The sequence below is a fragment of the Microcaecilia unicolor genome, chromosome 12, assembly GCF_901765095.1.
Source record: "Microcaecilia unicolor chromosome 12, aMicUni1.1, whole genome shotgun sequence".
Lineage (NCBI taxonomy): Eukaryota > Metazoa > Chordata > Amphibia > Gymnophiona > Siphonopidae > Microcaecilia > Microcaecilia unicolor.
In genome coordinates this window covers 68,492,098-68,508,787 of record NC_044042.1, presented here as the reverse complement: position 1 = coordinate 68,508,787, position 16,690 = coordinate 68,492,098, and the positions used below count along the sequence as shown (strand labels likewise).

The 16,690-nt window shown below is 48.9% G+C and overlaps 1 protein-coding gene across 3 annotated transcripts in view; it reads left to right on the top strand.

Moving 5' to 3' along the window:
* FBXO47 (F-box protein 47) overlaps positions 1-16,690 on the top strand; it is a 250,634-nt gene that overhangs the window by 46,675 nt on the left and 187,269 nt on the right. The window lies entirely within an intron of this gene.

Below are 16,690 nucleotides of genomic sequence, written 5' to 3'. Positions count from 1 at the left end.
AGGAAGTGTATTCAGTAGGAAGTGTATTCATTCCTTTACGATTCGTGGAACAATACTATATATATACAGAACTTTACGTGGTCTATACCACTTCTCTGGTGGTTGCTGGTGAGCTCAATTGCTGGAATCTATCTATAAAACCTTAAATACGCCATACCACTTCTCTGGTGAGAGTTGTGGCTGAGCTCAGTTGCTGGAATATCTATAAAACCTTAAATATGATTTACCACTTTTCTGGTGAGAGTTGCTGGTAAGCTCAGTTGATGGAATATATATAAAATCTTAAGTGGGCCATACCACTTCTCTGGTGAGAGTTGCTGGTGAGCTATAAGACAAGTGAGCCATACCACTTCTCTGGTGAGAGTTGCGGGTGAGCTATATTATGCGTGAGCCATACCACTTCTCTGGGGAGAGTTGCTGGTGAGCTATATTACATGTGAGCCATATCGCTTCTCTGGTGAGAGTTGCTGGTGAGCTATAGTACAAGTGAGCCATACCACTTCTCTAGTGAGAGTTGCTGGTGAGCTGTAATACATATCGGGCCATACCACTTCTCTGGTGAGAGTTGCTGGTGAGCTCTGATACTTGGCATTGCCGAGTGCTTTGTGGCTGCTAGGATTCCATACGGCACAGAAGGTCTTTCTTTCTTTCCTGCTTTGTTATTCAAATACTGAGGCTTAGGTCACATGGCCAGGGCTCCTATTGGCTCTCTAGAGTCAGAGTTTTTTCTCAGTCTCCACCTGCTGGTAGGCGAGCACAACCCATCAGTCCAATCCTGGTCCGGTCCGGAGGGACTAAAGGAAAGCAAATTAGCAGGTAAGATCTAATTTCTCCTTAGTCTATAGATTATTCGGATGTATGATTACCAGAGGATTGGGAGGTGGGGTAGGAGGGGGAGGCTGAGGGGAAAGGGGGGAGAGAAATTAAAAGTTTGAAGTTGCTGTTCAGAATTGTATTGGCTTATATAGCATAATTCGTTGATGATTTAGTCCAGCGAAATGTGTTGTGTGATTAATATGCTAAATGCTAATAAAAACTGTTTAAACATAAAGGAAACTACTGCAGGAAATATTAAGATGTTAAGAGAGGCCACAGGGTAGGAGTGGCTGAGACCAGTCTGAATTAGAGTCATGGCAGCAAGGCTCTCATTCTTATTTGTTGATGATGTACGGCTGCAAGGAGGGCTAAAGCTGCGCTTTTTATCTGGTGACCCAGCAGTCTGTGTGTCATACAGGGAATCAGAAAAGCCTTGATCGGTAGAATTTGTGGTGACAGGAAACCACATAGAAAGAGAGCTGATAACGTCTAAGTGCACTGAAGTTAGGAAATTCTGAGTTGCTAAATGAAAAAGATAATTCAGCCCAGGGACATGGTTCACTTGCACTGCTGTCAGAACTGCAAAGAAAACAATTGTGAATGTTCTCGAGAAAACTATGCATTGAAACTGAGATTTTCTTTTGATCATTCTAAATAGTGCTTTTTAATGAGAATACTAGAGGATTCCCATCTAATGGATTTCTATGAGCAGAGGGAGCAGAACTTGAGTACTCAGCCTGTTCTGTCAAATATTCCAGATTAAGTTGAAAAATCTGCTCCGAATTTTATGTATGCAATTTCCTGTTTATATGTGTGTCTGTTATGTGGGTCTCCACTGTGTTTGTTAGCGTTTAAGTGTTGTGTGGCCAGATTAGGGAACTATAGGCTGACTAAAGTCTTATGCTGGCATGTTCTTGCCTAACGCTGTTTGCAGTCTTCTTTTTTTTTTAAGTGTCTGCCTCTCCTTTTTAGTGGGACAGGAAAGGAAGTAATAAAAATTCTGTAGCAGAGATGACAGCCCTGTGCTATATTTAAATGTTTAGAATTTTAAGGAGAGAGTAAGAATGCATGTTAAGATATTTTTCTTTGTGTACCTCTCTCCTAGCAAGAATGTTAAAATAATATTACTTTGCCATGCTTTGCAAATAAATTCAACTAAGCGAACTGAAGGAGGAAACAATTTTTATTATGTTAATTCTAAGTTGTGTGATTTATGAGAGCTGTACATTCCTTTGTCTAATGTGTTTTCTAATCCTTCACAGCACATCAGTTTGCATATAGTATGAGAAATTTTATAATATTGTTTTGATGTGTATGAACAAGAATGCAAACTACATTTAAAAGTAGTGTTACTTCTGATGGCATATAAATGCAGCAAAGTTTTACAGAGCCTCAGATTTAGGATAATATATTTGTGTATGATACAAATAGTGTGTATTTTCTTGAATCTGTCTGTTAGAGGAATGTGACATTGGCATAGGTGGTCAGTGGTCCAACTGTTTGGGGAGGCTAAAGGGGGTGGGGTTAGGGGTAGGGCCAGGGGTGGAGCTTAAATCCATAATTGTCTGATAACACACAGAAAAAAATAAATAAATAAAAATAAAAGTCACAATTAATACCTTTTATTAAATTTAGATATTAGATATGTATCATATGTCAAAGAATAAAGTGGTTGCTCAAAGCATATTCTAAGCACAATCGCTCAACTGCAAAACACTATGCACAACTTTGTGCAAAAACACACTCAGAACCTTACTGTACCATAAATATTACACTGGGCAGAACCTAATACACCAATATACCACCCATACGGAAAATGCAGACTGTCACCAATATGAAACAAGGGATCATATCATCACAATTCTCATGTAGAGCCACAAAACACCCTAATTCATGTTTAATGTGGGATAAAATGCCATAAATAAGTAAATAAATATAAACTTTTAATGTTGAGCACCTGATTCTCAGTGGACATATTCCAAACACTATAATGAAAATAAAATGATCTTTTCTACCTTTGTTGTCTGGTTGTCCGATTCTGCTGCTATCTGTTCTCAGTGCAGGTCAGGAAGTCATCCTTCTTAAATATCTCCCTGGCAACCCAGCCAACCCCCCCCCCCCCCTGCTCTCCCAGCAGTAAGGTAAACAAACCATAAACCAATTTCTACAATTGGTTACACAAGGCTAGAGGGCTTTCACTGCAGCTCCTGCTGTGAGGATGGAGGTAAATCAACAATTTAAACCTCTCAGAGCACAGCAGGGGAGGCTTAGCGTGTCCAAGCCTCTTATACCAGGCGCCTATGGACATTGGATTGAGTTTTCTCTTGCTGTAAAGACAATGTTAGTTTCTGAGATTTCTGGGAAATGTAGTTGCCTTTGCAAGCAAGGCCTGTTTGTCTGGGTTTTAAGGTTTATAGAAATTACATTACAGTGAGGGCTGTACCCAGGGAAATTACTTAAGAAGAGAAAAGAGTCTCTCAATAACTGAAGGGTCTAATCTATAATTTCTTCCCCAATTTTAAATCTGTTATGAGTTAATGAAATAAGTTTTATGTTGTCATACTGCCTGAAGTGGATTTGAGGAAGTATTTTGATCTTTGTCGTAGTATAGAATAAATAGGGATTTATGGCTTTGGTTGAATGTTATAGAGTTGGGGCTTTTTTTTGTGCTGGTACGCACCAGTACAGTGTACCTGCACCTTTTATTTTCCCTTCCCTGCTCATCTCCCCCATCTTCTACCTCTCTCCCAAGGCCATAGCTGCTTTTCTGAATGATCAGCAGCAGCGCCACAGGTACAGCAAAGAGTAGCAGGTGCGGGACTGCGCACACTGTTGGATCTGCTGATCCCTGCCCCAGAAGAGGAAGTTTATGTCAGAAGGGCGGGGGATCAGCAGAGCTGACAGCACACATCTGAGCATTGTGGCTTTGCGCCTTTTAATCTTTGATTTGCCCGATACTGCTGCTCGTTGGGAGAAGCAGCAGTGGCCCTGGGAGAGTTGCTGGATGGGGAGAGAGGAGACAAGGGGAGAAATGCTGAATGGGGAGAGAGGAGGAAGGGGAGAAATACTGGATAGGGAGAAGGGAGACAAGGAGAGAAATACTGGATGGGTAGAGAGGGGACAAGGAGAGAAATACTGGATGGGTAGAGAGGGGGCAAGGGGAGAAATATTGGATGGGGAGAGAGAGGGCAAAGGGAGAAATGCTGGATGGGGAGAGTGGGGGCAAGGGGAGAAATGCTGGATGGGGGGAGAGGGGGCAAGGGGAGAAATGCTGGATGGGGAGAGAGGGGGCAAGGAGAGAAATGCTAGATGGGGAGAGAGCTGGAAGGGGAAAAATATTGGATGGGGGAGAGAGGAAGAAGGGAATAAATTCTGGATGGAGGAGAGAGGCAGATGGGGAGAGAGGGGGCAAGGGGAGAAATGCTGGATGGGGAGAGAGGGGGCAAGGGGAGAAATGCTGGATGGGGAGAGAGGAGGTAAAGGGAGAAATGCTGGATGGGGAGAGAGGAGGTAAAGGGAGAGATGCTGGATGGGAAGAGAGGAGGCAAGGGGAGAAATGCTGGATGGGGAGAGAGGGGGCAAGGGGAGAAATGCTGGATGGGGAGAGAGGGGGCAAGGGGAGAAATGCTGGATGGGGGAGAGGGGGCAAGGGGAGAAATGCTGGATGGGGAGAGAGGGGGCAAGGGGAGAAATGCTAGATGGGGAGAGAGCTGGAAGGGGAGAAATACTGGATGGGGGAAAGAGGAAGAAGGGAATAAATTCTGGATGGAGGAGAGAGGAAGATGGGGAGAGAGGGGGCAAGGGGAGAAATGCTGGATGGGGAGAGAGGAGGTAAAGGGAGAAATGCTGGATGGGATGAGAGAAGGCGAGAAATGCTGGATGGGAAGAGAGGAGGCAAGGGGAGAAATGCTGGATGGAGAGAGGGGGCAAGGGGAGAAATACTGGATGAGGAGGGGACACTGGATGGGGAGAGAGGGAAAAAAGGGGAGAGATGCTGGATGGGGAGAGAGGAGGCAAGGGGAGAGATGCTGGATGGGGAGAGAGGAGGCAAGGGGAGAGATGCTGGATGAGGAGAGAGAGGGCAAAGGGAGATGCTTGATGGGGAGAGATGGGGCAAGGTGAGAAATGCTGGATGGGAAGAGAAGGCAAGGGGAGAAATGCTGCATGGAGAGTGAGGGGGCAAGGGGAGAAATTCTGGATAGGGAAAGAGGGGACAAGGGTAGAAATGTTGGGGAGAGGGGACAAGGGGAGAAATGCTGGATTGGGAAAGAGGAAGAAAGGGAGAAATACTGGATGAGAAGAGAGGGGACACTGGATGGGGAGAGAGGGGGGGAAAGGGGAGAAATACTAGATGGGGAAAAGGGGAGAAATACTGGATGGGGGAGCAGGGGGAAAAGGGGAGAGATGCTGGATGGGGAGAGGAGGCAAAGGGAGAGATGCTGGATGGAGAGAGGGGGCATGGGGAGAAATGCTAGATGGGGAGAGAGGGGACAAGGGGAGAAATGCTGGACAGGCAGAGAGGGGGCAAGGGGAGAAATGCTGGATGAGAAGAGGGGGGAAAAAGGAGAAATGCTGGATGGAAGTGGGGAGAAGAGCGAGGGGGAAATGCTAGTTGGGAGTTAGGAGAGAGGGGCAAATTCTGGATGGATGTGTGGGGGGGAGAGAGAGGGCAAATGCTGGATGGAAGTAGGAAGGATAGAGGGGGGAAATGCTGGATTGATACGGGGAGGAGAGAGAGGGGCAAGCTGTAATTTAGACACAGTCAAAAGAGGGAAATTGAAGATTGGATAGTAAGAAAGAACTAAATGTGGATAAAGGCAGAAAATAAAATGGAAGAAAGCTGAAAGGAAAAGGAGGAGAGAAAAATGACAAACAGGAAATCCTGCCAATAGAGTTAAGAGAAGACAAAGAAGCAGAGACTGTGACCAACACAAATGAAAAGAAGTACGTAGCCAGACAATAAAGGTAGAAAAAAAAAGAATTTTATTTTAAAATAAAATAATGTGGTAGCTGTGCTAATATTTTTATTTTATTTGTAGTTGTTAATTTGTAATGTATTCAACGGAATATTTGAAATTTATGTCTGCTACTATTATAGAAAGGGGAGCGCTGCGTATGCCTTGTAGCGCTATAGAAATGATAAGTAGTAGTAGTAGGATATTTTTGTTTTTCTGGTGTTATTCTGCATGCCAGAGTCTGGTTTTGGGCGTTTCAGATGATTTTTTTTTTTGTCTACATTTTTAAAATTAGTTTATGGTCAATCTTAGGGGTTCTTTTGTTGGGCCTAGGGTCTTGTGTACTATTTTCAATGATGTCTTTTTATATGCTCCATGGCTGTTAAAATGGGTATGGTTACTGTAGGGGTGGATCCATAGATAGTGACCCAGCCCTTAAGGTTGGCACTGTATGAGTACCGGTACCTTTTTGTCTACAAAAAAAGCACTGTGTAGAGTTAATGTCTATTCCATATCATCATGCTGATCAATCCATAGACTGGTGGGTTGTGTCCATCTACCAGCAGGTGGAGATAGAGAGCAATCCTTTTGCCTCCCTATATGTGGTCATGTGCTGCCGGAAACTCCTCAGTATGTTCTCTATCTCAGCAGGTGGTGGTCCCACACAGCAGCAGCTCTGGCTAGGTCTCCAAGCCTAATTTTTAGGTTTTGTTGAGTACCTGGGGTTGAGGGCTCTTCTTGAGCAAGTGCAAACCTGGTGGCGCCAGGGCCCTCCTTTTCTCCCCCCTCTCGCTGGCTCCGTTAAAAAAAAAAAAAAAATTTTGGACGTCCTTAAAGGCGTTTATTTCGACGTTTATTTAAACGTTTATTGCAGCTACTCACTGGGACACCAGGTCGTTACAGCTCGGAGCGAGAAGCAGGTAATTTTTACCTTTTTATAGTGGGCAGGGGGTTCCCCGATCGATCTCCACGTGGCCTATGGCGTCGGAGGGCGAGGGCGCGAAGAATCGCTCCCCGGACCGCGTGTGCGCTTCTAGCGGGGATGCGGGGGTCTTAAAGTCTGATTCGCCCTTGTTGGGTGTCAGTTCGGAGGCCGGTCAGTGTCCCGGGTCTTCCTCCGGTGCGGTGGTTTTTCCCGCCATAAACGCCCATCCCCCGCTGCTCGCCTCCGCCATCTTGGCCAGCCACTCTGCTCGGACGGCTTCTTCTTGGGCCGCCCTTGAGCTGGGAGACGTTAATGCCATGGCCGCCTTTGATTTGGGCGACGGCAAAAAAGCGGCTAAAGTTAAGCGCCGTTCTTCCCGCGCGGCTCCTTCGCGGAGTGTCGTGCCGGACGCCATCTTGGATGCGCAGCATGTTTCTCCCCCGCTCTTGCGAGCGCCGGTTGAGGGTGCGTCTAGGGCTGTGGCCCAGGCTGCTGAAGTGCACAGTCTGGGGGGTTTCTCCCCCGAGTTTATTTTGCTGCTGCATCAGGCCTTCCTTATGCAAAACGCTGCCCCTTCTCCCTTGTCTGATAAAGGGGTTGAGGCCCCCGGAAGTAAACGCCCTCGGGTGGATTCCCAGGCCTTAGAGGACTCTGTTTCCTCTGATGTAGATGAGGGCAGCGTATCTGAGTTCTCCCAACGGTCCTTTGGGGATTCCTTGGAGAGACGGATTCCCGCTCGGATGGAGCGGATGACCCCTCTGCAGCGCTGATCTTTCGCTCAGAGGATTTGCCCAACCTGTTAGTGCAGGCCATGAGCATTTTGAAGATTTCCTCTCCAGAGGACGTCTCTCCCTCAGCCCCTGTTGGCTCCGCCATTATGCTGGGGACGAAGCGCCCGCCTAGAACCTTCCACGTGCATGGTGCCATGCACACCTTAATTTCGGCTCAATGGGATGTCCTGGAAGCGAGCCTCAAAGTGGCTAGGGCTATGTCCCGCCTCTATCCTTTGCCTGAAAGTGAACGGGAGGCCTTTCTTTGGCCTACCGTGGATTCTTTAATCACTGCGGTAACTAAGAAAACGGCGTTACCGGTGGAAGGTGGCACGGCCCTAAAGGACGCGCAAGACAGAAGATTGGAGGCGGCCTTAAGGTCGTCCTTCGAGGCGGCTGCCTTAAGTTTGCAGGCCTCAGTTTGCGGCTCCTATGTGGCCAGGGCGTGCCTGACGATTGTGCAGCGGGCTTCCCCCTCGGATCCTTCCTTGAGGGCTGATTGGCCGGCCCTGGAATCGGGCTTGGCTTATTTGGCAGACTTGATGATGTCTTGAGAGCCTCGGCTAAAGGTATGGCTCAGACAGTCTCTGCGCGGCGGTGGCTTTGGCTGAAACATTGGTCTGCTGACCACGCCTCTAAGTCCTGCCTGGCTAAGTTGCCTTTTAAAGGCAAGCTGCTCTTTGGGGTCGAGCTGGACAAAATTGTGACCGATCTCGGCACGTCTAAGGGTAAGAGGTTACCAGAGGTCAGGGCTCGGGCCAGTGCTCGCCCCGGTATCTCCAGAGGACGGTTTCAGGAAGCCTGTCGGTACCGCCCGGGCAAGTCGGGCTCCTCTGCCCTCTCTTCCTTCAAGAGGAATTTCTCCCCCAAGCAGCATTCCTTTCGCAGAGACCGCCGTCCCGGAGGTGCGCCCTCCGGTCCTCCCCCAGGGTCTCGTACCCAATGACGGGGTCCTGGTCCATGGCCCAGTGCAGATTGGAGGACGCCTGTCCTCGTTTCTGGGCAAGTGGACCAGGGTAACTTCAGACGCTTGGGTGCTGGAAGTCATCAGAGACGGCTACAAGCTAGAGTTCTGCCGACCCTTAAGAGACGGGTTTGTACCCTCTCCCTGCAAGTCTCCGGTCAAAGCTGTGGCAGTGCAGCAGACCTTGGACAATCTGATCCGCCTGGGTGCGGTCGTTCCGGTGCCAGAAAATCAGCTTGGCAAGGGACGTTACTCCATTTACTTTGTGGTACCAAAGAAAGGAGGTTCTGTACGGCCTATCCTCGACCTCAAAGGGGTCAATCGGGCCTTGAAAGTTAGGCACTTTCGCATGGAGACTCTCCGCTCTGTTATAGCGGCAGTGAAGGCAGGGGAGTTCCTGGCATCCTTGGACATCAAGGAAGCGTACTTGCATATTCCTATTTGGCCTCCTCATCAATGCTTTCTGCGTTTTGCAGTCCTGGGCCGACACTTCCAGTTCAGAGCCCTCCCGTTCGGGTTGGCTACTGCTCCGCGGACCTTCTCCAAAGTAATGGTGGTCATCGCGGCCTTCCTGCGAAAGGAAGGAGTACAAGTCCATCCTTATCTGGACGACTGGTTGATCCGAGCCCCCTCTTATGCAGAGTGTGGCAAAGCTGTGGACCGGGTGATTGCTCTTTTGAGCTCCCTGGGGTGGATCATCAACTGGGAGAAAAGCCAGCTGCGCCCGACTCAGTCCCTAGAGTATCTGGGAGTTCGATTCGACACCCAAGTGGGCAGAGTGTTCCTGCCGGACAATCGGATTGTCAAACTTCAGGCTCAGGTGGACCAGTTCCTAGTAGCCTCTCCTCTTCGGGCTTGGGACTATGTACAGCTGTTGGGCTCTATGACGGCCACGATGGAAGTAGTGCCCTGGGCCAGGGCTCATATGAGACCACTACAACACTCTCTGCTGCAGCGCTGGACTCCGGTGTTGGAGGATTATGCTGTGCGCCTTCCCTTGGACCCAGCAGTACGCAAGGCGCTGAGCTGGTGGCTGAAGACAGACAAGTTGTCTGCAGGGATGCCTCTTGTGACCCTGGAGTGGATTGTTGTCACGACGGACGCCTCTTTGACGGGCTGGGGAGCCCACTGCTTGGGAAGGACAGCGCAGGGGCTCTGGTCTCCTGCAGAGGCAAGGTGGTCTATCAACCTCCTGGAACTCAGAGCCATTCGGTTGGCGCTTATGGAGTTCCTCCCGGTACTGGCGTTGAAGCCAGTACGGGTCCTGTCGGACAATGCCACGGCAGTGGCCTATGTCAACCGCCAGGGAGGTACCAAGAGCGCCCCTCTAGCCAAGGAAGCCATGAATCTATGCCAGTGGGCGGAAGCGAACCTGGAACAGCTGTCAGCTGCCCACATTGCCGGAGTCATGAATGTCAAGGCGGACTTTCTCAGTCGCCATACCTTGGATCCCGGAGAGTGGCAGTTATCGGCTCAGGCGTTCTTGGACATCACGAAGCGCTGGGGCCAGCCGAGCCTAGATCTGATGGCGTCATCGGCCAATTGCCAAGTGCCGCGCTTTTTCAGCAGAGGACGGGACCCTCGATCTCTGGGAGTAGATGCTCTTCTCCAACAGTGGCCGACACAAGAGCTTCTCTATGTGTTCCCGCCCTGGCCCATGTTGGGCAGGGTACTAGACCGGGTGGCAAAGCATCCGGGCCGGATAATCCTGGTGGGTCCGGACTGGCCCAGACGTCCCTGGTATGCGGACTTGATTAGGCTCTCAGTGGACGACCCTCTGCGGCTGCCAGTGGAGCAGGGCCTGTTGCATCAGGGTCCCGTGGTGATGGAGGATCCCTCCCCCTTTGGTCTTACGGCCTGGCTATTGAGCGACAGCGTCTGAGGAAGAAGGGCTTCTCAGACAAGGTCATCGCCACTATGCTGAGAGTGAGGAAGCGCTCTACTTCTACTGCTCACGCCAGGGTTTGGCGTACCTTTGCAGCGTGGTGTGAAGCAGGCTCACTTTCTCCCTTCACTGCTCCAATTTCTTCAGTGCTGGCGTTCCTGCAAGAAGGTCTGGAGAAAGGCCTGTCGCTCAGTTCCCTTAAAGTCCAGGTAGCGGCTCTGGCTTGCTTCAGGGGCCGCCTGAAGGGTGCTTCCCTGGCTTCGCAGCCAGATGTGGTACGTTTTCTCAAGGGAGTTAATCACCTGCGCCCTCCTCTGCACTCAGTGGTGCCTGCGTGGAATCTCAACCTGGTGCTAAGAGCCTTGCAGAAGCCGCCTTTTGAACCCTTGTCGAGGGCATCTCTGAAAGACCTGACGTTGAAAGCAGTCTTTTTGGTGGCTATCACTTCAGCCAGAAGAGTTTCCGAGCTCCAGGCACTCTCATGTCGAGAGCCTTTTCTGCAGTTCACTGAGGCAGGAGTGAGTATTCGCACAGTGCCTTCCTTCCTGCCCAAGATTGTTTCTCGCTTCCATGTGAATCAGCAGCTCTGTCTCCCTTCCTTTCGTAGGGAGGACTACCCAGAGGAATACTCTGCTCTCAAATATCTGGATGTGAGACGAGTCATCATCAGATACTTGGAAGTGACCAATGATTTCCGGAAATCGGATCATCTGTTTGTCCTGTTTGCAGGTCCTCGTAAGTGTCTGCAGGCTGCTAAGCCTACAGTGGCAAGATGGGTCAAGGAAGCCATTGCAGCGGCTTATGTGGCCGCGGGGAAGGTGCCGCCTATCCAGCTGAAGGCTCACTCCACTAGAGCTCAGGCGGCCTCGATGGCAGAGGCCGGGTCCGTCTCCTTGGAAGAGATTTGCAAGGCGGCAACTTGGGCATCGGCCCATACCTTCTCCAGGCATTACCGCTTGACTGTGGCTGCTCGGGCGGAGGCCCGGTTTGGAGCTTCAGTGTTGCGGTCAGGGATTTCAATGTCCCGCCCTGGGTGAGTACTGCTTCGGTACATCCCACCAGTCTATGGATTGATCAGCATGATGATATGGAAGGTAAAATTATGTATCATACCTGATAATTTTCTTTCCATTAATCATAGCTGATCAATCCATAGCCCCTCCCAGATATCTGTACTGTTTATATTCTGGTTGCATTTCAGATTCAAGTTTAGTCTTCAGTTCCTGTTCAGGAGGACTTCGTGTTCAAGTTTTTTCAATTGGATTCTTCAAGAGTTGAGACGAGTTTGTGTTACAGTGAGCTGCTGCATTCCTCTCCCCTCCGTTTTACAGGGCTGGATTGAGACATAAATTCTGCCGGCGCTCCCTCCCGCTTCGTGCGGCTGTAGGGCAGCTTTGTACCCCTCTCGCTTCGGCGGTGTTAGGGTCAGTCAGCTCCTCCCGCGGTTGCGGTTGCAGGATAAGCCAGATCCCCCCGCATCGGCGGGGTGGTGTCCCTCCCCGCTCCGCGGGGATGAGCTGGACGGATTCCCCTCCCCCACTTGTGTGGGGATGAGCTGGGTTAATTCCCCTCCCCCGTTTCGGTGGTGGTGAGCTGGGCAGAGTGTCCCTTTGTGGGTGTAATTCTCTAAGTGCTGAGTCCTGCGGATGGAGCTTGGATATCGACATACTGAGGAGTTTCCGGCAGCACATGACCACATATAGGGAGGCAAAAGGATTGCTCTCTATCTCCACCTGCTGGTAGATGGACACAACCCACCAGTCTATGGATTGATCAGCTATGATTAATGGAAAGAAAATTATCAGGTATGATACATAATTTTACCTTATGTGCTAGATAGGATGTCTTTAATTTACTCTGATAATAAGTGAAATTTCCTAGCACTGCTGTGTTAGACATGAAATGTTTGCTTGTTTCTGTGAGATTAGTGGCCATATCCTGTTTCCTTAGTTGCAGGAAACGAAGACAAAATTGAAACACAAGATATAATGGGGAAAAGCATAAATGTTAGATTTTAAGTTATGTTGTGATTTTTATTCTGCTTTATGTACTGAGGTAAGAATATGCGCTGACATTGTGAATAATTAGGAAAGTTGCAAAAATGGAAAAAAAATTGACCAGACCAAAAATAACTGACGTGGAAAACAAACTAGCAGATCAATATAATATCTAGAAAACTTTATTGAAGATACCGTGTATAAGACAAATGCCCGACACAGGCCGTGTTTCGCCCAACAATAGGGCTGCGTCAGGGGCTATAATGAACAATAAACATATTAAATTATAAAACACGTCAAATTATAAAACATGAAAATTTCATAAAAATATATATGTGTATCTAAAATATATAAAACATCAATAGAAATTATAATGTACATGTGAAATATGAATTGTAAATATGTTCAAAAATATATAAAACATCGATATGAACTACAATGTACATGTAAACCATAGACATGAATTATAAACATGGAGAGTCACTTTTAGTTCAAAAATTAAAAAATATATACAGTAGACATATAAAATATAATATAATAGACATCAACTGTTCATCAAAAATATAATATAAGGATGCATGTAAATATACATAAAATATATAAATATAACAACCAACAGAACAACAACACATATATTATAAAATGCCAGCAAAAGAAGGGCACAATCATAAAAATGAGTCCATAAAATTGGTTATAAAACCATTGGAAGATCAAAAAACAATTAATAAATGAAAAAATAAATAGAAAATTAATTTAAAAAAATTTGTTTTAATGCAAGATTAAATTTTTTTTAATTTAATCAAAAAATTAATTGAACAAAAAATTAATAATTAAACAAAAAATTCAGGACACCTACCTAGTCTGTATCTTTCTTGAATAAGAGCAGCTGAAGGAAGAGGAACAAATATATAATTACAAATGTATGAAAATAATGAGATGACAGCTCAAAAGTAATTAAAAATGATGATAAAAATAAAGATATAAATAATGTAGATTGCCAAACAAGTAGATATGTAATACTTACTATCAAATAATCTATCAGGACAAGGATATAAGAAATTTTCTTCATAAAAAAACAGCTTGAGCAGCTCAAAATAGCATATCCCTGGATAAATAAAAATAAAAAATGAACAATAAACAATACAAAATGAAAAAATAAATAATGAAAAAATGATGAGAAAATGAATATGAATAAATAAAATAAGCAAATAAATTAAATTTTAAAAAGGAAGAAAAATAAAGGATTCATGATGATGATAAATATCCATAATGAAAAAATGAAAAAAACTAAAAAATAAAGTGAATAATAAATTTTTGTATTGAAGTGTATGGAGTGAAGCTATAAAGGAAAATCTTGTTGAAAGAAATATATAAGTAGTTTTTGCGGGGAGAAAATTGTATTGATAACAGGAAATGTGATTTATTGCAATTTATTGCCATTTTAAGAATTTTAACAACATAGCTGAGATAGAAAGGATGTCAGAATGAAGATGTGAGTGATATAATACATATTCTCTGAGGACAAGCAGGCTGCTTGTTCTCACTGATGGGTGACGTCCACGGCAGCCCCTCCAATCGGAAAACTTCACTAGCAAAGTCCTTTGCTAGTCCTCGCGCGCCCGCGCGCACCGCGCATGCGCGGCCGTCTTCCCGCCCGAAACCGGCTCGAGCCGGCCAGTCTTCTTTTGTCCGCACTCGGTACGGTCGTTTTTTCGCCGTGTCGAGCCCCGGAAAGTCGACCTCGCGCGTCCAAAGTTTTTTTGAGCGTGCTTTTTCTTCGGAAAAGCTTTGTTCTAGTGCGGGAAGTGCTCCGGAAACCCTCCCCGGGTTTCGTGTCAATCCTCCCCGTACTTCCAGCTTTTTGCCCCGATAAGTTTTCTTTCGTCGTCGGGGTAGGCCTCTTTCGGCCTCGGTCGAGATTTTTCTCCCTCTAAATTTTGGTGCTTCAATTTTTGCCATTTCGGCTTTTGATTTCGCCGGCGTGATTTTTCCGCCCATGACATCGAAGCCTTCCAGCGGCTTCAAGAAGTGCACCCAGTGCTCCCGGGTTATCTCGCTCACTGATCGACACTCGTCGTGTCTTCAGTGTCTGGGGGCTGAGCACCGCCCTCAGAACTGCAGTCTGTGTTCCCTGCTTCAAAGGCGGACTCAGGTAGCGAGACTAGCCCAGTGGAACGTGTTGTTCTCGGGCTCTTCGTCGGCATCGGCACCGGGATCTTCGAGTGCATCGACGTCGTCAGCGTCCAGACCATCTTCCTCGGCCGCCCTTGCATCGAGTGCATCGAGGCATCGGGCCTCTGCATCGGCGCCGAGACATTGGATAGCTGCATCGACGTCGGTGGTACCGGGACCTCGTCTCCTGATGTCGTCGGACGGTGGTGCATCGAGTGGAGTGCAGGTGAGGGCTGTCCATTCCCCTGCTGGTGGCGGTGAGCCCTCGGGTGGGTCTCCTCCTACCCTGAGGGCTCCTGCGGTACAGCCCCCCCGAGATCGACCCTCTTCAGTCTCGGCCCCGAGGAAGCGACGGATGGATTCTACGTCCTCCTCGTCGGTGCCGGGGAGCTCCGGTGACATGCTTCGGAAGAAATCGAAGAAGCATCGACACCGGTCTCCTCCCCGTGTCGGCACCGAGAGCTCTGGGTCGCCGAGGGATTCGGCACCCAGCAGGCATCGGCACCGAGAGGACCGCTCACCCTCTGTTCAAGAGGTGTCGATGCGCTCCACTCTGGACAGCCCGGAACAGCCTCCTCGCCCGGAACAGGTTCTGACGTCGACGCCTGCATCGACCTCTCAGCCTTTTTCTGCAGCCACTCTGAACGAGAGCCTCCGGGCCGTTCTCCCAGAGATTCTGGGAGAGCTGTTGCGCCCTACCCCTCCGGTACCGTCGAGTGAGGCGCCGGCTGGCCCATCGCCCAGGTTGAGGTCCCCGACGTCGGTACCGCGTGCGGTACCGACCGCGGCCACCTCCCAGGAGGGCTCCCCGACTACGTCGGCGGAGGGAGCTTCGCCGATGCGGGCGAGGGAGTCTTCCTCTCGACGCCCCCGTCGTGGACGTGGTTCCACTGAGTCGAGCAGGGCGAGGTTGCAGACACAGGTTCGGGAACTTGTGTCTGACACCGAGGGTGAGGCCTCGTGGGAGGAAGAGGAAGACCCCAGATATTTCTCTGACGAGGAGTCTGAAGGTCTTCCGTCTGATCCCACTCCCTCTCCTGAAAGGCAGCTTTCTCCTCCTGAGAGCCTGTCTTTCGCTTCCTTTGTCCGGGAGATGTCTACGGCCATCCCCTTCCCGGTGGTTGTGGAGGACGAGCCCAGGGCTGAAATGTTTGAGCTCCTGGACTATCCTTCTCCACCTAAGGAAGCGTCCACTGTTCCCTTGCACCATGTCCTAAAAAAGACATTGCTTGCGAACTGGACAAAACCCTTAACTAATCCCCACATTCCCAAGAAGATCGAGTCCCAGTACCGGATCCATGGGGACCCAGAGCTGATGCGCACTCAGTTGCCTCATGACTCTGGAGTTGTGGATTTGGCCCTAAAGAAGGCTAAGAGTTCTAGGGAACATGCTTCGGCGCCCCCGGGCAAGGACGCTAGAACCTTAGACTCCTTTGGGAGGAAGGCCTACCATTCCTCTATGCTCGTGTCCAAGATCCAGTCTACCAGCTCTACACGAGCATACACATGCGGAACAATGTGCGGCAGTTGGCGGGCTTGGTTGATGCTCTTCCCCCTGAGCAAGCCAAGCCTTTTCAGGAGGTGGTCAGGCAGCTGAAGGCGTGCAGAAATTCCTGGCCAGAGGAGTTTATGACACTTTTGATGTTGCGTCCAGGGCCGCTGCTCAAGGTGTGGTGATGCGCAGGCTCTCATGGCTGCGTGCCGCCGACCTGGAGAATAGACTCCAGCAGCGGATTGCGGACTCGCCTTGCCGTGCGGACAATATTTTTGGCGAAAAAGTTGAACAGGTGGTAGAGTCTCTCCACCAGCGGGACACCGCATTTGACAAATTCGCCCGCCGGCAGCCTTCAGCCTCTACCTCTACAGGTAGACGATTTTTCGGGGGAAGGAAGACTGTTCCCTACTCTTCTGGCAAGCGTAGGTACAATCCTCCTTCCCGACAGCCTGCGGCCCAGGCTAAGCCCCAGCGCGCTCGCTCTCGTCAGCAGCGTGCGACTCAGCAAGGCCCCGCGGCTCCCCAGCAAAAGCAAGGGGCGAGCTTTTGACTGGCTCCAGCAGAGCATAGCCGACATCCAAGTGTCCGTGCCGGGCGACCTGCCAGTCGGAGGGAGGTTGAAAGCTTTTCACCAAAGGTGGCCTCTCATAACCTCCGTTCTCCGAGGACAAGCAGGCTGCTTGTTCTCACGACTGGGTGACGTCCGCGGCA